Genomic DNA, 23,154 nt, shown 5'->3' on the forward strand with positions numbered 1-23,154 from the left:
TGCGGGCAAACGTTTGCTTTTGCCTAAATACGTGGGACCCTATGCCATTACTGATGTTTGTTTGTTTGTTTATTATTTATAGCGCGCACCAAACCCGAGGGTAACCGGGCGCGTTGTTCAAGGATACTTTAAGCTTTACAGGTTACGCATGCTTACAAGTGTTGGTTATACATCGTAGAAATTACATAATGCAGGACAATAGGGAGAATATACATTGTGCATAAAATAAACATATAACATAATATGTACAGGAAATATGCAGTAGGAAGATAGAGAGTATATAATTATGTGCATAGTACGTCTGTAGGACAGTAGTTATGTTAGTGTAGGGCGGGACTATCGGTCATTTTCTTTGATCCAGTTGATACAGTTAGATCTGAAGAGAGCGTAGGATTGGGTAGATCTCAGGCCGGGCGGGAGGGAGTTCCAAAGCTGGGCCGCTTTGACCGGGAAGCTGTTTCCTCCGGCCGTACTTAGTTTAAATGGGGGTATCACTAACTGGTTGGAGTATACTTCTCTGGTGGGTCTAGTGGAGATTTTTCTGTTGAATTTAGCAGTTAGGTATTTGGGTGCTAGGTGGTTGATACTTTTGAAAGTTAGAGAAGCTGTCTTGAGTTTGATTTTGTCCGCTGTGGAGAGCCAGTTGGATTGTCTTCTAGCCTCTGAGATATGCTCCCTTCTTGGAATTCCTAAGGCAGCTCTAAGAGCATTGTTCTGTAGTGTTTGAATCTTTTGCAACGTATGTTTATTGGCCCCTAAGTATAGTGCGCTGCAATAGTCCAATTTCGACAGCACTAATGCTCGAGCAAGGGTTAGGCAATTGGCAGTGGATAGGTATGGTTTTGCGGCTCTAATCAGCTTGCAGGTATATGCGGTGCTGGATGCCATTGCGCTCACCTGTTTGGTTAGGGAGAGGTGGGAATCAAGGTAAAACCCTAGTGTTTTTACCTCTTTAGCCACCTTGATAGTGTTGCCGTCTATGACGAAGGAGGAGTATTCTACTTTTAGTCTGTTGATGTTTTGTTTGTTCCCCAGTATGATAAGTTCCGTTTTGTCATCATTCAGGCATAGCCCGTGGGTGGCCATCCATGCCTGAATGATGAGATAGGTCTTGTTCACCAATGCCAAATCTTGTTCATAATCCCCTGAAAGTGGTATGAGAATCTGAGTGTCATCCGCATAGTTAGTGTAGGTAACACCCAGATCATCTAGATCATCGAACAAGGGCTTCGTGAAGATGTTGTACATAGTGGGGGAGACACAAGAACCTTGTGGGACTCCACATGTGATGGATACAGGGTCAGCAGCAGCAGAAGTAGAGAAGACTCTCATAGTTCTACCGGTTAGGAATGATTTGATCCATGTGATGGCATGTGTGGAGAAATGGGCAGCTGTTTCTAGGTGGGTGCAGAGCACATCATGATCCACTAGGTCGAAGGCTGCAGAGAGGTCCAGTAAGAGGAGTAGGGCCATCTTTCCCGAGTCTCTCAGCTCATCAACCTGAGTTTTAAGATCGATGAGCGCGGTTTCAGTTCCGTGCTGAGGTCTGAAGCCTGATTGTCTTGTGCCTAAAAGGTGGTGCAGCTCCAGATGTTTTTGGATCTGCAGGTAGGCTACCCTGTCAAGGATTTTTAACAGGAAGGGTACCGTTGTGATAGGCCTGTAGTTAGTCGGGATGGACGGGTCCAGTGTTTGTTTTTTTAGGAGGGGGAGGACCCAGGATTGCTTGAGGTTATCTGGTATAGTGCCTGAAGCAAAGGAGGCATTAATAAGCTTAGAGATGAATGGGGAGAGGTCTCTGGCCGCGTCCTTTATTAGTTGGGCTGGGCATAGGTCGCCTCGGCAATTGGATGGCTTGAGTGAAAGTATTATCTTTTCAGTTTCGAGTATAGTTACTTTCGAGAAGTTAAATTTAAGGTCTAGTTTAGTGCTGATTGGTGGTTTGCCTCTTGGGTTAGTTGAGGGTGGAATATTCTGTTTCTTTGTCTCAATTTTTGTTTGGAGTGTGGTAATTTTGTCATTTAGTGCTTTTTGGATGTTTGAGCACCATATTTTATTTTTGTCACAGTTATCTTGGACAGGAATAGGGTTTTCTAGTTCCTTTAGTATAAGGAATAGTTCTTTCGTTCCAGATTTGGCCTGCAGTATTCTGTTGTTGAAATTATCTCTTTTTGCTTTCTTTATTTCATTTTTGTAAATCTTGGAGGCATTGATGAGTGTAATTTTATTTGTCTCTGTTGGGGTTAGTCGCCAAGCAGATTCGCATTTACGTTTTTCAAGTCTTAGAGATTTGAGGTGAGGAGTAAACCAGGTGTTTAGGTGGGCTCTGGGCTTGCTCTTTCTCAGTTTCAGTGGGGCAATAGTATCTAGAGCTGTAGCCATGGAAGAGTTGAATTCATTTACTAGTGATGAGGTATCCAATAAGTCAGGTAGAGAGTTTAATCTGGGGAGGATGAGTGGTAGCAGTATTTCTGTAGTTATAAGTTTTTTGTTTCTGGTTGGCAAGGGGGGAGCCAGAGCATTTTCAATAGGTAGGGTCTGGTTAACATTTAGGAGGAAAGTTATCAGTGCATGATCAGTCCAGAATTGTGAGGTGATATCGACAATCGTTGTATTGCAGTTATAGTCAGCAACCCAGTCAAGTATACGGCCTTTTTCGTGTGTGGGTTGTAGGATTTTTTGGGAGAAGCCTAGTTCTGAGATGACGTTAGTGATATTGGTTGCTTGCAGGTCTTTAGGGTCATTGTAGCCTAGGTTTAGGTCTCCCAGAAGGATAGCTTGGGATGAAGTTTTTAGGTTGTTTGAGAGGATTGTGGAAATGTCCTCCTCGAATGTGCCAATAGGGCCTGGTGGTCTATAGATAAGGTGAATAGTAATAGTTTGAGAGGGAGATGCGAGGAGTTTAGCAGTTAATGATTCGCAGGAGTTAGTCGTTGAACTTGATTCAATTTTTAGGGTGAGATTATTTTTAGCAATAATAGCTAGGCCACCTCCTCGAGAGTTGACTCTGTCTACTCTAAGTATGGTGTAATTATGGGGTAAGGCAAGCATTAGGGCAGGTCCTGCAGATTGGTGCAGCCAAGTTTCTGTTATGGCGAAGATGTCGTAGTCTCCTATTTGAATGAGATCCGCGATTTCGGTAGCGTGTGCTATTAGTGATCTGGCATTAATAAGGGCGCACTTCAGTTGGATGTTCGGCTTTGCTGTGGCCTGGGTGGTATTACTTTTCTTTTTTGGTATGCTAATATTAGCGTTGGGCTGCTTATTTAGGCGGTTGTTGCGATGGAGGTCAATTTTTACAGGAGGAGTGTTTCGGATGTTAGCGTTACTTCTATTGCAAGATGTATTGAGTCTAGCTAATGGTTCGTAAATTTTAGGTAGTCTTGAGCGTAGTTTTGCGTTTCTATTTGCAATGTCACAGGGAAGGTATGTTAGTGATTGGTGGGTAATAAGTGAGTGTGAAAGTTGATGGCTGGGTTCTAGGGGGGGAGTTAAGAGTCCTTCATCCACAGGCGGTAAGCCCTGTAGTGTGGGCCTCGGATAGTAGTTTACTTTAGGCATTGTGGTCCAAAAGGCTGACAGGTAAATAAAGGTTAGTATCATTGTGGCCTGGTTTTAGGCTCGAGCAGTTGGTTTGCAAGGTACCTCTAGGCTAGACGGAGCAATCATATGTAGGCTAGATGCAATCAGAGACAGGTTAAATGCCGTCAGGGACAGGCTAAGTGCACTGTGGTCTAGGGCGACCATAAGGCACAACACAGTTCGAGTGTGGTCTGGGGCGACCATAGGGCATAACACAGTTCAGATATGGTCTGGGGCGACCATAGGGCACAACACATAGGGCACAACACAGTTTAGATATTGTCTGGGGCGACCATAGGGCACAACACAGTTCAGATATGGTCTGGGGCGACCATAAGGCACAACACAGTTCAAATGTAGTCTGGGGCGACCATAGGGCACAACACAGTTCAAATGTAGTCTGGGGCGACCATAGGGCACAACACATAAGGCACAACACAGTTCAAATGTAGTCTGGGGCGACCATAGGGCACAACACAGTTCAGATATGGTCTGGGGCGACCATAAGGCACAACACAGTTCGAGTGTGGTCTGGGGCGACCATAGGGCATAACACAGTTCAGATATGGTCTGGGGCGACCATAGGGCACAACACATAGGGCACAACACAGTTTAGATATTGTCTGGGGCGACCATAGGGCACAACACAGATCAAATGTGGTCTAGGGCGACCATAAGGCACAACACAGTTCAGATGTAGTCTGGGGCGACCATAAGGCACAACACAGTTCAAATGTAGTCTGGGGCGACCATAAGGCACAACACAGTTCAGATGTAGTCTGGGGCGACCATAGGGCACAACACAGTTCAAATGTAGTTTGGGGCGACCATAGGGCACAACACAGATCAAATGTGGTCTAGGGTGACCATAAGGCACAACACAGTTCAGATGTAGTCTGGGGCGACCATAAGGCACAACACAGTTCAAATGTAGTCTGGGGCGACCATAGGGCACAACACAGTTCAAATGTAGTCTGGGGCGACCATAAGGCACAACACAGATCAAATGTGGTCTAGGGCGGCCATAAGGCACAACACAGTTCAAATACAATAGGGTTGTATGTTGGCTGGAGTGCGTCAAAGTATTTGAGTACGAGGCTGGATGTGGAGGGCAAGAGGGTGGCAAGGTGGGTGCAGAGTAAGGCAATGAGCATAAGAATGATACAGAGGCTGACGGGCCTTGATTGTTACAGGCAAGTATAAGGCGCATGCATGTGCACGATGCCTAGGCCTTTATGGGGCAACTCGGAGCACTTGTGTGCCTTTATACCAAGTGAAGCAAATTCGAGGCTGGCTGACCAACACAAGAACAGAGTTAAAAGTAGCGCAATGTGGCCGCGCTTACCAGGTGTTTGATCCCGGAGGGTTTCCTAGCCAGGTCCGCTGCTTCTGCCGTGTCGTGAACTCCTGCTCAGCCGCTGCGTTCCCCGGTGTAAGCCCATGTGTTGTCATGGGGCATCAGAGGGTCGTGAGTGTATAGTAGGGGAACTCGCCACGCGCCGTTCGCGGCGAACAGGGGCAAACAGGCCCTTAGAGTGGCCTTTGAGTGTAGCCGGCTCTTCCGCCTGCCGGCGGATGTTGAGTGCTAAGAAGCATGGTTGCTTAGCAACCAGGATGCCGAGCCTCGCTCTGGCGCCGCATCGCGCCCGACATTTTGTTTTGGTTTTTTTTTTTTTCTTTCTTTTTTTCCGAATCGGCGTGTTGCTGGAGCGCAACCCGGGCCGCTTCTAGGTGAGGGGTGGCTGGTAGGGGGGTGAAAAGTTCCTCTGGGAGGGGGGGCAGCACAAGGTGCAGGTGGGGGCTCGTGGGGGCCTGGCTGCACTGCGATCCTCTACGTGCCTCGTAGCACGGTGCTGCAGCTCTGATGAGTTGATCCTGGCCTGTAGAGGGTGGGGGCTCCTGCCCGCGCCACCTGGCTGATGAAGAGCTGAGGGTGGGGGCTCCTGCCCGCGCCACCTGGCTGATGAAGACTGGGTGCAGAGGGGCAAACAGGGCCTTAGAGTGGCCTTTGAGTGTGGCCGGCTCTTCCGCCTGCCGGCGGATGTTGAGTGCTAAGAAGCACGGTTGCTTAGCATGTTATTAATCCTGTGGCGGTCAAGCTCTCCCTGTCGCGCTCATGGCGCATACATCCAGTTTTTCACATCTCCCTGATCAAGCCTTTCATCCAGGGAACTCGACTACCTACACGTCCCTCGTCGATCTTGGTGGATGGAGAGGAGGAGTACGAGGTTTCGCGCATCCTGGATTGCAGGGTGTCTAGGGGTACGTTGTTCTACCTTGTGGATTGGAAAGGTTATGGGCCTGAGGACCGTACCTGGGAGCCTTTGTCCAACTTACATTGTCCGGAGCTTCTGAGGAGTTTCCATTCTGCCAGGGGGTTGCCGGTCTCTTTGGGGGAGGATGCTGTTACACTTCGGGCTTCCTTGTGGAACACGACTCCTTTACAAGCTCCTCTGTGGACCAGATACAGGTTGCCATGGCGCCTGTACAAACGACGGAGTCCGTATCAGCTGAGACGTCCTGTACGTGGAAGACGTACGGCAAGACACGCCCCCCATACGGCTTTAAAACCACCGTCTTCCAAGGGGCTTGTTGCTGCTAATTAGCGTTACAAGCTACAGCGGTTAAATCCGTTTACTCCTTCGTGTCTTCTCCGCACGAATTCCTACTCTCTTTACCTGGTTTTCTGACCCTTTGTCTGGCTTCTGGATTGGCTTGCCTCCTCCTTTATTCCTGTCGTGCTCACCTGGCTGTTGACCCGGAACGTTATTGGATCCTGCTTCCTGCTGTCACTTGCGGTACTCCATTGAACCACCTTACCTTCCCCGCAGGTGACTTACAATCAATCATCCAGAACTTTTCTATGCTTTATCTGGATGTGTGTGTTCAGGTACATACTTATAATTGGCAATTCCATCCCTGCTGTTTATTTTCTCCACGCCTTTGTTTGGATCTTCACCTTTTGTTGGATTCTGGGACATTGAGTGACTATATTGTGAACTTATCTTCAAGTGCATATAAAGGCTTTGCTGATACTGCACCAACCCGGCACTAGTGCGACCCTTGTGCCATTCGGGGCTGTTTCCCTATACTAACATTCCTGTTTGTTATTTTCTCCTTTCGTTGTATGGACTACTTGGACTACTTTCCATCCTCAAAATATCCATATTCAGGTTAGTTGTTATTGGTTCGATACTTTAGGAAGTCTCTTTAGAATTATTTTTCCATTCATTGTGCTTATTCATATTTTTGTAGCTTCATCCCGGGGAAGCTCCACTCCAATACTTATCTAGGTATATTCCTGTAAATACTGCTGTTCTGATTACTTGATTTATTCTCAACACTGTCTAATATCTTTGTATTCCTTTGCAGCATTGGTATTGGCGGTGTGTGTTCTCCCCGCTCTTTTATTCAATTGACACCTCTGTCTGTCCCAATCGAAACAGCAGAGAGGTACATTGTAGAAAAGAGCCCCTCTTTGAGGAAGCCTGAGTCTTGTACTCAGGGGAGCTGGGATGGAAGGCTGAATATCGATTCTTGTACAACCATCATCTCCAAGGTCACTCATCCTCATCTTGGGCCTATTTCGGAGTGGTGAGTAACACTTACTGCCCCTACTCCTTTTAAAAGACCCACATCATGGGTGTTACTGGTCCATAGTTCTTTAGGCACTGTGTCCAAATCTGCTTGAAAATGAGGTCAACTTTTATTGCTAACAGTACTTTCTGGGGTACTTCCTTATGCTTCACTATTAACTGGGTTGGTATACACACCTCGAACATTACCTCTCCATCCTCGTCGTCATCTTGAAAAAGTTGTTTGTCAGTTAAATCAGGCAAATGTAATTTTGTATCAATGCACATGACATGACCTAGCAACATTCAATACCCTCCTCATCTGCTCCATGTAATATTATTGTTGCTTCGTTTATTAGCAATGCTTCAAAATGCACTGTAATTATTGTCCCATGTGCAATCCCTCTAGCCACTGCTAGTCTAAACATAAATGTAGATAAGTGTAATACCTTGCTCTATTCTACACACCCATCCCAATATTAGCTGTACTCATATAGGAATAAATCGGGGTCTAGTGGCACTCCTCGCAAAATGTTGTACTCACAAAATAGCCTGTAGGACTGCCTTTGCTTATGCATAGGGTATTCCTCGAGTTGTACACACTATTCCATTTTCAGTAAATGAGATGGTCATGTCTAACTTGCTCATGATGTCCCTACCCAATATCTTTACTGGCGTGTTTCGTGAATATAACAAAGGTGCTTTTTTTCCTTGAGTTACCATTGTTATCGGTATGTTTTCTGTGAAAGGAACCGTCATCATTGCCCCAGAAAATCCTTGCATGTCCATTACAATATCTGATAAAGCAAACCCTCCTTCCCTGATACAGGACTTGGTTGCTCCTAAATCGGCCAGGAGAGAATGTCCTTTCTCCAATCTTCGGTTCAACCCACAGTTCCTCTTCTGGGTCTGCGGTTAATAATAGTATTGGGCAAGTCATAGTCATTTGTGGGCTGTCCTATTCCATATATGTACTGATCTTTGAGGGTATAAAAGGATTCACCTACACTTACTCTGCCAACATGTGGTATAACACCTTGCAGTATTAAGTTCTTGTTCCACTGCTGGGGGTTTGAAGGGTTCTGAGCATGTGCTTGCAGAGCTTTTGGTGTCTGTTTCTGAAATGTTGGATTATGCTGTGTTATAGCAGTGCATTGTGCTTGCTGTAGTTGAGTTGTGTCCATGTTGTTTGCCATGGGATATGGCATCTGTTGTGGTTGTAGTTGTTGCATAGTATTCTGTGGGTTGGGGTTGTGCTGTTTCTGATTCTGTGGATGGTATTGGAATGTATTCTGTGCTAGTACTGCCCCTACTCCATAGGGACATAAGCCATAAAATGCCTCCCCCACGCTTCTACATGTTCGTGCATAGTGTCCTGTCTTCCCACATGTCCAACATTGTGCTCCAAATCCTCCAAACCCTCCAAATCTAGGCCCTGATACATCACCTCCACCATCAAATCCTCTCCTAAATACGTTTCCAAATTCACCTCTAAATCCACTTCCAAATCCTCCTCTCCCCCTCTGAATACCTCCTCTTCCTCTGGGGTAGTATGCTCCCTCTCCCCTTCCAGCTATATAGCCTGTTGGCTCTGTTTGTGACCTATCCTGTTAAAAGTGACCTTCCATGGAATTACTGCTGCTTCTATTGACCGTTGCTAATTTCTTTTGTACCAGTTTCACTCATCCGTCTCTTTTTTTCTGCTGTTTTCTTCTCCGTTTCTTCCCCCGATCTGCAAAAATGAACTGTTATTGCTTGTATTTCGGCCCATGGTTTCATTTCTAATCCTACTATTTTTCACAATTCCAATTGGATGTCATTCAGTAAGCCCCTACTCAAAATGTGATAAAATATTTTATCCCACGGTTCCCTTGTTTCTAAATGCCATTTCTCTTGCAACTACTGTATGTATTTTGCAGCATCTTCATCAGCTTTCATTGTTTGCTTCATAATAGTGCTCCTCATGTCCGATGGGTCTGGGAAGTGTACTCTTAATGCTTTCCAAACTTGTGTTCAACAACTATAAAAAGGCGCTCCATCATTTGCATTGCTGTTTGATGTCACTCCTGGATATCCTGCCCTCTTCCAAAGAACGTCTGCTTGTTCTCCCAATAGTGAGGCAAGTAAACTCTTCATGTCGCCCACAGCAAAAGTAACCCGTGCGGCGCATTTTTCTAATTCATATATCCATTTACCCACTCCTGCTGTTATTGATGGTAAACTAATCATAAACAGGGTAATTCATAGAATTTCGCAGAAAAGTGTCGCAAGCGGCTGGCGCAGAGTGTCCGCGTGCGATTGACTGCGCCAGGCACGTGCGCTAAAACCGATTTCCGCGCACATCGTATTCATGGATTTTAGGCTTCCAAACGAGCCGTGGCGCAGAGAATCGCAGCGACCCTGCAGCAGCGCCAGTAACGCCCCCAAGAACGCCCTCGCGCAAGGAAAAGCCATCAAAATCGCTAAATCATCGCAAAGGGCTGCGCTAACCCTGGACCAGTTCACCGGGCTGGCAAACGCCAAGCGGGGAACGTGTATTGCAGGGGTGCGCGGGAAGTTCCACACGCGATTTCAGCAGGGTACGTGTATTTCAGGGGTGCGCGGGAAGTTCCACACGCGATTTCATCAGGGTACGTGTATTTCAGGGGTGCGCGGGAAGTTCCACACGCGATTGGGCCAGTGCGAGCAGGGTACGTGTATTTGAGGGGTGCGCGGGAAGTTCCACACGCGATTGTCCCAGTGCGAGCAGGGTACGTGTATTTCAGGGGTGCGCGGGAAGTTGCACACGCGATTTCAGCAGGGAATGTGTATTTCAGGGGTTCTGGGGAGTACTACACGTGATTTGGCTGTGTGGGTCCTCCCAGGTGTATGCTCCACAACCTCGATGGCCCCTGCAGGCAGCCCACACCACGGGGGACTACCCTGCACCCCTGCACATGTCCCGCAGGCAGCCCATCCACCATGGGCATGCCCCCCAGCCAACCCACATGTCACCTTGCACTACTGATCAACAATGCATGTCTCCCACCACCCCCACCCCCCAGCACTGTGGGGCACCTGCCAGCAAGCCCCCACTCATGTCCAACTCATGTTTCCCACCACCCCCACCCCCCTGCACTGTGGGGTACCTGCCAGCAGGCCCCCACCCATGTCCAACTCATGTACCCCTGCACCCCCACCCCCCAGCATTGTGGGGCACCCTCCACCAGGCCCCCACTCATGTCCCCCTGCATCCCCACCCCCCAGCATCCAGGGTCACCCTCCACCAGGCCCCCACTCATGTCTCCCACCACCCCCAGCCCCCTGCCACCATGGGCAGCCTCCACCAGGCCCCCACCCATGTCTCCCACCACCCCCACCCCCCAGCAGTGCAGGGGCACCCTCCACCAGGCCCCCACTCATGTCTCCCACCACCCCCTCCCCCAGCAGTGCAGGGGCAGCCTCCACCAGGCCCCCACTCATGTCATCCACCACCCCCACCCCCCAGCAGTGCAGGGGCAGCCTCCACCAGGCCCCCACCCATGTCTCCCACCACCCCCACCCCCCAGCAGTGCAGGGGCACCCTCCACCAGGCCCCCACTCATGTCTCCCACCACCCCCACCCCCCTGCCACCATGGGCAGCCTCCACCAGGCCCCCACCCATGTCTCCCACCACCCCCACCCCCCAGCAGTGCAGGGGCACCCTCCACCAGGCCCCCACTCATGTCTCCCACCACCCCCACCCCCCAGCAGTGCAGGGGCAGCCTCCACCAGGCCCCCACCCATGTCTCCCACCACCCCCACCCCCAGCAGTGCAGGGGCACCCTCCACCAGGCCCCCACTCATGTCTCCCACCACCCCCAATCCCCTGCCACCATGGGCAGCCTCCACCAGGCCCCCACCCATATCTCCCACCACCCCCACCCCCCAGCAGTGCAGGGGCACCCTCCACCAGGCCCCCACTCATGTTTCCCACAACCCCCACCCCCCAGCAGTGCAGGGGCAGCCTCCACCAGGCCCCCACTCATGTCTACCACCACCCCCACCCCCCAGGGGCACCCTCCACCAGGCCCCCACTCATGTCTCCCACCACCCCCACCCCCCAGCAGTGCAGGGGCAGCCTCCACCAGGCCCCCACCCATGTCTCCCACCACCCCCACCCCCCAGCAGTGCAGGGGCACCCTCCACCAGGCCCCCACTCATGTCTCCCACCACCCCCACCCCCCAGCAGTGCAGGGGCACCCTCCACCAGGCCCCCACTCATGTCTCCCACCACCCCCACCCCCCAGCCACCATGGCCACCCTCCACCAGGCCCCACCCATGTCCCCCTGCACCCCCACCCCCCAGCATCCAGGGTCACCCTCCACCAGGCCCCCACTCATGTCTCTCACCACCCCCACCCCCCAGCAGTGCAGGGGCAGCCTCCACCAGGCCCCCACTCATGTCTCCCACCACCCCCACCCCCAGCAGTGCAGGGGCAGCCTCCACCAGGCCCCCACTCATGTCTCCCACCACCCCCACCCCCCAGCAGTGCAGGGGCAGCCTCCACCAGGCCCCCACCCATGTCTCCCACCACCCCCACCCCCCAGCAGTGCAGGGGCAGCCTCCACCAGGCCCCCACTCATGTCTCCCACCACCCCCACCCCCCAGCCACCATGGCCACCCTCCACCAGGCCCCCACTCATGTCTCCCAACACCCCCACCCCCCTGCCACCATGGGCAGCCCCCACCAGGCCCCTACCCATGTCTCCCACCACCCCCACCCCCCAGCCACCAGGGGCACCCTCCACCAGGCCCCCACTCATGTCTCCCACCACCCCACCCCCCAGCAGTGCAGGGGCAGCCTCCACCAGGCCCCCACTCATGTCTCCCACCACCCCCACCCCCCAGCAGTGCAGGGGCAGCCTCCACCAGGCCCCCACTCATGTCTCCCACCACCCCCACCCCCCAGCCACCATGGCCACCCTCCACCAGGCCCTGACTCATGTCCCCCTGCACCCCCACCCCCCAGCATCCAGGGTCACCCTCCACCAGGCCCCCACTCATGTCTCCCACCACACCCACCCCCCTGCCACCATGGGCAGCCCCCACCAGGTCCTCACAATCCCCAATCATGTGCGTAATGCTCAGCCTCCACAGCCAAAAAGCCCTACCAAGTAACCCATTCACTCACATGGAAATGGAAATCACATGTTACACCCCCAATGTTCATGAAGCTAATGAACCCATGTCCGTCACACACAATGGTTGCAATTGAATGGGAAAACACCCAACATGACATGCATGAAACCAATGAGATGATACCACACAGTGAAGTATGGAAACAAAATTGTATTGAAAAAAATAAAGAATGCTAAAGAAAGGAAACAAACTACAATGGGAATGAGAAAAAATAAGCTGCATGTCCGTATTAAAAAAAAAAACTGCAAATCAGAATCCAAAAAAATGTCCTCCAAAGTCAAATGTAAAAAAATCTCTATGCAATAAAGAACTATGTAAAAAACTACCAAGGGTCCATGAGCCCAACTGAACAAAGGAAACCTACTAAAAAACCTAACTAAAAATCAACTATATACAAAAAGTGGAGCAGTGTCCGTCGACTCCAAATCATAATAAGAAACAAAGGAAACCTAAAACTAAAGAACTATATACAAAGGCGGCGGGCAAGTCCAGCGGCTCACTCCGTGGTGTCCCGGGCCAGGGCATCATCGAACTCCTGTTCGATGTCCCGGAGGCGGTCCAGTTCCATGGCCCCGAGGGTCCGCAGGGACGACGCCGTGTCCTCTTCCAACCCCCTGCGGATTGCCTCGAGGCACTCGGCCCGCCTCAGGGCCCTCCGCATGGAGTTCTCCACCCTGACCATTGTGAGCCGCGCCTCTTCCGCCCGCCGCCGCTCCGCACCTATGGCGTGGCCCAACCGCTGCCACACGGAAGACACTCTCTGTCCTGGGTCCCCCTGCCCTCCGGCCGATGCCTGCCCTTCCGATGTCGAAAGCCCCGAGCCTTCATGTCTCCCACCATGTTGCTGCTGCTGCTCTGCCTCTGCCCGTGCACTGCCTCCTGCTGCCTGCACATCCTCCGCCGGCTGGGGTGCAGTTGTTGATGTGGCCACCCCTGCTGGACCTCCGACTCCCGACTGTGGCAGGGATGCCTCCTCCACCAGCCTGGCCGCACCGTCAGAGGCAGCTCCACAGGGCACCCAGGTGACTGATGGGTGGGAAGATGGCACAGAGGACGACTGGCGCGTAGGGGGTCCAGTTGAGGAGGGGGTCGGAACAAGCCCCATCAGACGGCGGAATCCGGCCTGGGTGACCTGTCCCAGCAGGCTGACGTGGTCAACGAGCCATTCGAGATGACGTGCAGTCTCTCCATGAAAAGACTGCAGGTCACCTCGCATGCCCCGTTGACGCAACGCCACACCAGCCAGGACAGGCTCAACCCGGACCTGGATGGCCACGTCCGCAGGCAGAGGAAGGCCAGTTGACGTCAGCTCATCCCCTGCCTGAAAACGGGTCTGGACGTAGGCATCCCTGCTGGTGCAAGATGATGCAGGGACGGGATCGGGGACAGGATTGCACACAGGCACCTCCGCGGCGGCCTGTGCTGCCTCCTGTCCCTGGTCCTGCACTGCACCACTAGCACCAGTGGGATCCCCACCTCCAGACCCCGTCTCTGGTGCTTGCACGGCCTCCTCCTCCACCAAACCCCCCACCAACCTGGATGACTCCGTGCCATCTTCCCCTGTTGGGCCCTGTGGGGTCCCAGCTGCCCCTTCTGCTGCCGAGGAGTCCAACTGCAACCTCCGCCTCTTGGACCTCCCCCCGGCAGCTGCGGCCTGGGACGCGGCACCGGACTCCTCACTCCCCGACGAGATGACAACACGGGAGGGGAGCTGGGCCTTGCGTCTCCGGCTGGCGGTCGGATCCCCGCCGCTGTGCTCCACAGCACCTTCTCCGCCCTCTTCATCAGTTGACGCTGCAGACAGGGAGAAACAAAACACAGGCATCAGGGCACTGTACAATGGACACATACACACATGACAGTTGCACATGAGTGGCATTGGCAAACCTCAGACATGTCATCACAATCCCCAACACACATGTCATTGCAACTCGCACACATGAGCCATACCACAGCCATATCGCAACTGCCACCACCATCCCTACACATACAACAGCATCAGCAGCCAAAGGGGAGCCAGACATCACATGCAACACAGGAAGTGCACCACACATGTACACACACCACCACACTTGCATGCATGTGTACACCTCTGCCAAGTGTCGCACTGTTCAGACGGGCATCCATGTCACATCTGCCAATCAGGCTTCCACATACCGCTGTCACATGCATCCATGTTGCATCACTGTTGCACCCTTGTCAAATACACACACATGCACATGTACACAGTGCTCATACATGCAGCCGAAAACAACATACATGCGTGACATCACGGACATGTCTACTTACATACACATTCATCCAAACATGTGTGCACGCACAACTGCATTTGCCATGCAAGCCTACACACACAAGCACCATCCATGTCTCACACATTACAGCCCTCGCATGTGTCAGCCCCACGGCCCTGTACACCCCCACCCATACTCGACCCCATACAAACAGATGTGCAACCTGCACAATACCGAATAATCACCACACGCACTGCTCACAATCAGGATGCATGTACACTCACTGCTCGACTCCAGACGGGTCTGCTTCTCTAGGACCTGGACGTGGAGCGCTGGGGATATGCGTTCCAGGACCCCCATCTGTTCTTCCGACAAGTGGCCCCGGCGCCCCTTGGCATCCGCTGCCTTCAAGAGGCGCCGGGCCTTGTTCAGGGTCCTCCCAGCGCTTCCTGACATGTTGTAAGTCCCGGACTGCCACCCCCTCCGCGTTGATGGCAGTCACGATGTCAGTCCAGATCCGAGTCCGTCCTTCCTTGTCGGCGCGGGAACTTCCGAAGAGGGCATCATACTGCCCCAGGACTTGCTCCACCAGGACACCAACTTCGGTGGCACTGAAGCTGGTGCCCCTCTGCCTCTCTGGCCGGGGTTGTCAGTGGTCACAGATGGTGTTTGCCCCGACATGACAACCCCAGAGGCAGGAGTGGGTGGGCAACTGGGTCCTGGGGCTGGGCTGTGGAGCGATGGAATTCCAGTCGGGAGTCTTCGGTTCCAGCAGGGGTGGTCACAGCAACAGCACCCCTGGCTGATGTGCAGGCAGCAAATGGCAGTGCACGTGGGCAGCAGGCAGTCAGGCAGCAGCAGATGGCAGGTGGGAGCGTGCTCGGGGCTCTGGGGGGCAGTAGTTCGGCCTTCTGGGCAGGAGCGTGGTCTTCCGTGTGCTTACGCGTGGCCAGCTTGGTACGGAGTGATTTGGCACATGAAAATCCTGCACGTCAGCGTGAAAATCGAGGAAAGGCCCTTAGCGCGTAAGCGCGTCAGCACGCATACGCGATTCTATTGGACCAAAGGCCCTCAGCGCGTAAGCGCGTCAGCACGCATACGCGATTCTATTGGACCAAAGGCCCTCAGCGCGTAAACGCGTCAGCACGCATACGCGATTCTATTGGACCAAAGGCCCTCAGCGCGTAAACGCGTCAGCACGCATACGCAATTCTATTGGACCAAAGGCCCTCAGCGCGTAAACGCGTCTGTGACGTGACCCGCACGGGTGTTTCCCACACAGCACGTGATGACAGAGCACACGTGGAAAGACTGCACGTCAGAGTGTCATCGCGTGTAATTGGACAGCACGTCAGAGTGTCATCGCGTGTAATTGGACAAAAGTGCGCGTACACGCGATTGGCCTATGTACGTGTATATCAGGGGTGCGCGGACACTTACACACGCAAGTACGTCAGCGCACCTGTATCCCGGGGTGCGTGGGAATTTCCACACGCAATTGGACTGGGTACTGGATTTCAGGGGTGCGCGGGTCACACGCTCGCCTACAACACGCGCAACGCATTAATTTGCGCGCTAAAAAAATAACAAGCTCAGACCCAGGATGAACATACCGTTCCTATTAGCAGTGGGCGTGGCCTACCAAAGGAGGAGGAGGAGGATAGTCAGGGCCAGAATATTCACACCCAGAACCAGCCTTTTCGGGATGCCTGATGACCAGGTGCATGGGAGGTACAGGTTTCCACCACACATTATACTGGACCTGGTGAGTGAGTGGGAGGATGACCTCACATCACCCACCCTGTGCTCCCAAGCACTCAGCCCCCTGGAGAAGGTCCTCAATGTACTGCACTTCTTAGCCACTGGATCATTTCAGCGGACAAGTGCCATTGTGGGTGGTGTATCACAGGCCACCCAGTCACGCTGCCTACACCAGGTCTTGAACATCATCACTGCACGCCCATCAGTCCGCAGGCACATATACCTGCCCAGAACCTCTGCAGAAAGGCATGCTGGCGCCCTGGATTTTTACGCTGTGGCACGATTCCCCAAAGTGCTAGGTGCCATCGACTGCACCCATGTGGCTCTACGTCCCCCCAGGGCATCTGAGCACATCTATAGGAACCGCAAGCACTGGCATTCCATCAACGTGCAGGTAGTATGTAATGCCAAGGGAATCATCACCTCAGTATATGCCAACTATCCCGGGTCAACCCACGACAGCTTCATTTACCGAATGTCCACCCTAAGCCGGGACCTAGAAGCTGGGCGGCATGGCGATACATGGCTGCTTGGTGAGTATGAATGCCACTGCACATGCATGCATGTCAGATACTGAGCAAGGTCACAACCCCACCAATGATACCAATCACCACCTCCACAGGGGACAGTGCCTACCCTCTCAGCCCCCACATGATGACGCCAATTCGTAACCCCACCACACCACCCGAGGTAAGATATGACACAGCCCACATTACAACCCGGGGCATAGTGGAGCGCACATTCGGAGTGCTAAAGTCACGCTTTCGCGCCCTTGACCGTTCTGGCGGGCAGCTGTTGTACGCTCCCCCAGTAGTGTGCAGGATCATAGTGGCAGCATGTGTCCTCCACAACGTTGCAACACGCCGGGGCCTGGCCGTGGACATGGTGGTGGCCCCACATCCCAACCACATGCACAGCCGCTGCGCATGGGAGGGGAAAGGGCACGGGGGGAGGCAGCCCGTACACAGCTAGTGGCTAATTACTTCACATAGAAATCACACCCCTGTGGAGTGCACACTGCCCTGGCACATTCCATCTGACAATCAATGATGACTCAACCTGACACTGATCCTGAATGTCTGGAGAATGAACCGTGAAAACCATATCAGCCTGAGATTGTACACCTGGAAGTGTCACAATGTGTGCATCCCTACCCACACAGACACCACCAATGCAGTTTTGTGAAGTAACACATTCAAGCAGCTAAAATGAATACCCACTTGCAAAATTCAACAAGAGGACAGTGCCATGTCAGCCAACCCATCCCCAGCACCGCCACACGACACACCGTGCCATGTCATGCTATTTGGAGGTAAACAAAGTAATCCCCACAACATGACACTAGTGTCACAATGTAGAGTGTCCCTAATTGAAACTTGCAACACCTGAAATGCTCACAGTAATGCAGGACCAACAACAAACTTGAGCAGGTACTACCATTAACATGACATCACAAATGTTATATATTAGTAGTCTCACCACCTGGAAATGTCTGCACTCCCACCACTACCAACTGTGCAGTGTTGGCGCCATGTAGAGTTGTAGCTGCACTGCTGCCAACATGGACCCCATCTCCAGACTAGAGGGCCTTGTGAAGACATGAGGAAGGGACCTGCAAATTGGAAGGTAGACACAGATGATGAGTTACACATCAATGCAACATGCAGTGTACAACACAACAGCAATATGCACTAGGAATGTATACACAGTATTGACTAGACTACCCACACATGTAGTGGGAGTCCAATGTCACCATGTACGTCAATGTCACTTGGGCACACCCTTTGCAAGCCCATGGAAACGGGAAGCAGGAGGGGTGTGTGTGACTCAAACCCAAGCATCTGAACCAAATACATGACAAGCCTGCATGTGCCCAGCCACAATGCTGCGTATGCCCACAGGAACCACGGAAGCCAACAAATTGTCCCAAAAAAATTGGGAAAAAATATTTAGAAATTAAAAATAAAAATAAAAATAAAAATCAAAAATAAAAATCAAAAATGGCCATTGATGGGCCCGGGGGGGTTTGGGAGGCCACCCAGGAGGTCCGAGGACAGGGTGCACACCAAAACCCACCTGTGTGGGTCCTGGGAAAAAAAAACACCTCCATGGGCTCATGGCCCACACGGCTATCCTATTGTGGGAGTATCACTGCTGTCGCTATTATCACCCTGTGCAGCTGCATCCGGAGGTGGTTGCACTATGGGAGGCAGCCCACGCAAGGCCCTAGTCTGCTCCTCCATGGCTGCAAGCATGCGGGTGTGGTAGGTCTGGTTCTGGAGGATGAGTGTGCGGAGGTCCCCATGCAACAACTCACGGGATGCCCGGACCTCCGCCCTCGTTGCCTGCATCTCAGCTGAGAGCGTACGGGTGAGACGCTCCAGCTGCTGTTCTGTCCTTTGGTGTGTTGAAGCCTCAAGCTCAACAAGAGTCGTCCTGAGGTGAAGGAGCTCCTGCCTCAGGGCTTCCCTGTGGGCCTGGGACTCAATGGAGATGGCCTCCTGCAGAGTCGCCAGTGCCGCCCGCCTGTCCCTGTTGGACCCCAACATGTCCTCCCTGTGTGACTGGCAGATGGAGTCGGTTGCCTGCTCTAGTCGCTCCATCAGCCTTTCAGGGGGGACAATGGAAGTGGCCACCCTATCCATGGCCTGAGCCATCATCTCGGATGATGCTGCCTGTTGTGTTGCCATACCGTAAATGGATTGCTCCCATGCGGTATTGCCAGGTGGCGTACGGCCACCACGTCGGCGGGCACCACACCTGTCTGGGGCAAGGCGAACTGCGCCTTGCTGTGCCGGCACTGCCTGAGGCTGCAGGACTGCATTCCCCCTCTGATCTGCTGGCCCAGGAACAGGATCAGATGTCGCGGAGTGTGACCCTGCATCCGTAACCACCAAAGGCGTAGCTGCCAACACTGACATCCCCATTGAGGGTTCTGACCCTGGTGCAGGTGGGTGGGACAGAACAGATTCCCTCCCTGGAACACTCACCTGCGACGGCACGTAGGTCTCATCCGAATCAACACCTGAGTACAGCTCGGGGGAGGTGCAGCCAGAGACACCCCTTGAGAGCATGACCTGCAGCACTTGTGGGTTCTCACCCACCACCACACCACGTCCCTCACTGGTGGTTGGTCGGCCCTCGGACCCCTCCTGGGTCTGCACCATCTCCACAACCCCAGCAGTATCAGGTGCGTCTTCCCTGCAAAGACATAAAAACAAAGAAATGGAAACAGGCATTAGCACCATGGCACACAATGAGGGCTGAGAAGCAAGAGAACCAGTACTTGATTGACACATGTCCCACATGGCTAAAACCCTCCCATGCATGCACCCTCACTGCATATGAAAGGCAGGAAAATGGCACACACTGATGACACCAAGATGGAAGATGAACACATTTTCTGCATGCTGCCTGGCAGTGGCATCACACATTGGCCTGTGATTGCCAGGTGAAACACACATGCCATCACACAGATGGCATGTACCATTGATATTGAGTGAAGATGGAGAGGAGGGCAGCACCTATTCATTCAGTCCAGTTCCCGCATGTAATAGCTTTTCTAATTCTAACAGGTCAGATTTTTCACCTGGAGCTGCCAGTCTGAAATGGTCCAATTGCACAGGGACATGTGTGAACAAATGATATCCAGGTAACAAAGTCACTCCACTTTACCATAGCCATGCCAGACATGTGACTAGTGGACTGCAACATGCCTAGTAAAGGTGGTGGAATGCAAACAATTTGACTGAATGAACAGTGAAAAATAAGCAACAATGCTGTGGCAAGGTGACACTTCAAGGGCAACTGGCGTGCAGTTGGGCTAGATGTCTACTGTTGGCAGAAGGGATACTGCTATGGCCAAATGCAGCTGCGCAGGATGTATTGCATGAAGCACATGGCTGACCCATACGACTCAGGCGCACACACTCTCACCTGGCACACAAACAGAAGCCCTCACACACACACCATGCACATGGATGACACACACATGCATGTGCACTCACCGGACAATGCCTCGTAATCAGCCAGATCTCCCACGCCTTGGATCTGTTCCTCCGTGACGTAGGTCCCAGCGACTGACTCATGTGGAGTGAGTTCCATGTCTACTACTGGAGACCCACCTCCAGTCACTAGAGTTGCGGCATGACTTGAGGCCAGCTTACTCTTTGCCCTGCGCTTTAGGTCATTCCAGCGCTTATAGCAATCATTGGCTGTGCGCCTCACGATTCCAAGGGCACTTACGATGTCCGCAACGGTCTGCCAGTGTGCCTGGCGTTGTGCAGGTGTGGTCTTGGATCCTGCAACAATGACCATCTCGTTGTCATGTGCGGACACATACTCGACAAGTGCATTCAGTTCGTCATCCGTGAAGCTGGGCTTCCTGGACGGGCCGGACTGTGTAGCCGTGTCTGGGGCATCAGCCTGTGCCGGACGAGCACTCTTCCTCTTCCGCTTCGAAGGTGGTGGTGATCCTGAGTGTCCTGCACCGCTCTGGACACTAGGGGCAGGAGCCCTGGTGGACTCTGTATCAGGAGTGTGGGATTGCACACTCAGCATGGGAGTTGGTGCAGGCATTGGCTCTAGTGTGATGGTGTCAGGGGGAATGTCAGCAGCATGGACTAGGACCGACACTGTCCTGGCTGGGTGTGTGAGGGCTGGGGTGGATGGAGCCGCAGCTGCCCCTGCAGCCTCTCCGCCCTGCCTACTTGGTGCAGCAGATGACCTTGCTGCCCCAGATGCACGTGGCATGGTGACATCAACGTGCACCAGCGCACGTGTCATAGGCCTGCTGACCTGGAAGTCAGCCATGGAGTCAGCCAGGTCTGGTGCCACAATGGGCTGGTCCAACAAGGGCTGAGCATGGATGGTGTCAGCCACATCAGCCTCAACGGGAGGGGGGGGGGATTATGGGTGCCCTTGACTGGTCCTCCACACATGGGAGGACAGGCTCACCCTGCAAGTAACGACCACGTCCCCTACAGGATCCACCACGGCCACCACTTGTGGCTCTTCCACCTTTGCCACCCTTATGGAATCCTCGCCTCCCAGCCATGGCACTGATGTAAATGTGCGTATGGGAGTGGCTGTAAACTATTGTCCTGGGCAATTGGGGGTCAAAGGGGTTGGGTACCAGATGGTAATTGTAACCTAGTGCTCTTGCAAGGCTGATTGTAACCCCTGGGGAAAGATGACGGGTCACGCTACGCACAGGAGCCCCAAAAAAGGGAGATGACGTGCACGCAACCCCTCCTAGACCACGTGTGCAGAAAGAAAAACCTGCACTACGCTGTGGCACCCAGTAACACAAGAATGAACGTATGCGTGTCACACGCAGCCTAGAATGACCTCTGAAGGGGTAGGCTACACACGGGGCAAGCACAGATGTTCGATACGTGCGTGACTCACCGTCTGCCAGGTAAAAGAGCGTGAAAAAGGAGCGCGTTTGGTTGGCAACACCCCCGCCAAAAGAAGATTTGTACGCTGTCTGAGGAGACAGGACAACAGTAGAAGGGAACACTGTTTGAGGGAACAGGCCCAGGTAAACCAGTATAAGAGAAAAAAGAGAAAAAGCTGTCAGAGGTAACAGGGAATACGAACTTGAAACGCTGTGAAGTAAATCGCGTGTGAAACGACAAGAAGTACAGAATTCACCCACTTGCTCTCCACGAAAAGCACGTACAAGGAAATGGTGTTCTACACGTACCTTTTATACAGGCCCACACGTCCAGCGTCACTTACGCGGCGTGTACGTGCTAGGGCCATTTCCACCAATTACACGCTTTGTCACTTATGCGTGTAGGGCCATTTCCACCAATTACACGCTTTGTCACTTCTGCGTGTAGGGCCATTTCCACCAATTACACGCGATGAGACTCTGACGTGCTGTCCAATTACACGCGATGACACTCTGACGTGCAGTCTTTCCACGTGTGCTCTGTCATCACGTGCTGTGTGGGAAACACCTGTGCGGGTCACGTCACAGACGCGCTTACGCGCTGAGGGCCTTTGGTCCAATAGAATCGCGTATGCGTGCTGACGCGCTTACGCGCTAAGGGCCTTTCCTCGATTTTCACGCTGACGTGCAGGATTTTCACGTGCCAAATCACTCCGTACCAAGCTGGCCACGCGTAAGCACACGGAAGACCACGCTCCTGCCCTCAGAGCCCCGAGCACGCTCCCACCTGCCATCTGCTGCTGCCTGACTGCCTGCTGCCCACGTGCACTGCCATTTGCTGCCTGCACATCAGCCAGGGGTGCTGTTGCTGTGACCACCCCTGCTGGAACCGAAGACTCCCGACTGGAATTCCATCGCTCCACAGCCCAGCCCCAGGACCCAGTTGCCCACCCACTCCTGCCTCTGGGGTTGTCATGTCGGGGCAAACACCATCTGTGACCACTGACAACCCCCGGCCAGAGAGGCAGAGGGGCACCAGCTTCAGTGCCACCGAAGTTGGTGTCCTGGTGGAGCAAGTCCTGGGGCAGTATGATGCCCTCTTCGGAAGTTCCCGCGCCGACAAGGAAGGACGGACTCGGATTTGGACTGACATCGTGACTGCCATCAACGCGGAGGGGGTGGCAGTCCGGGACTTACAACATGTCAGGAAGCGCTGGGAGGACTTCAGGTCCAGGACCCTGAACAAGGCCCGGCGCCTCTTGAAGGCAGCGGATGCCAAGGGGCGCCGGGGCCACTTGTCGGAAGAACAGATGGGGATCCTGGAACGCATATCCCCAGCGCTCCACGTCCAGGTCCTAGAGAAGCAGACCCTTCTGGAGTCGAGCGGTGAGTGTACATGCATCCTGATTGTGAGCAGTGCGTGTGGTGATTATTCGGTATTGTGC

Source organism: Ambystoma mexicanum, chromosome 12 (assembly GCF_040938575.1).
Source record: "Ambystoma mexicanum isolate Mex_15411 chromosome 12, UKY_AmexF1_1, whole genome shotgun sequence".
NCBI classification, from domain to species: domain Eukaryota; kingdom Metazoa; phylum Chordata; class Amphibia; order Caudata; family Ambystomatidae; genus Ambystoma; species Ambystoma mexicanum.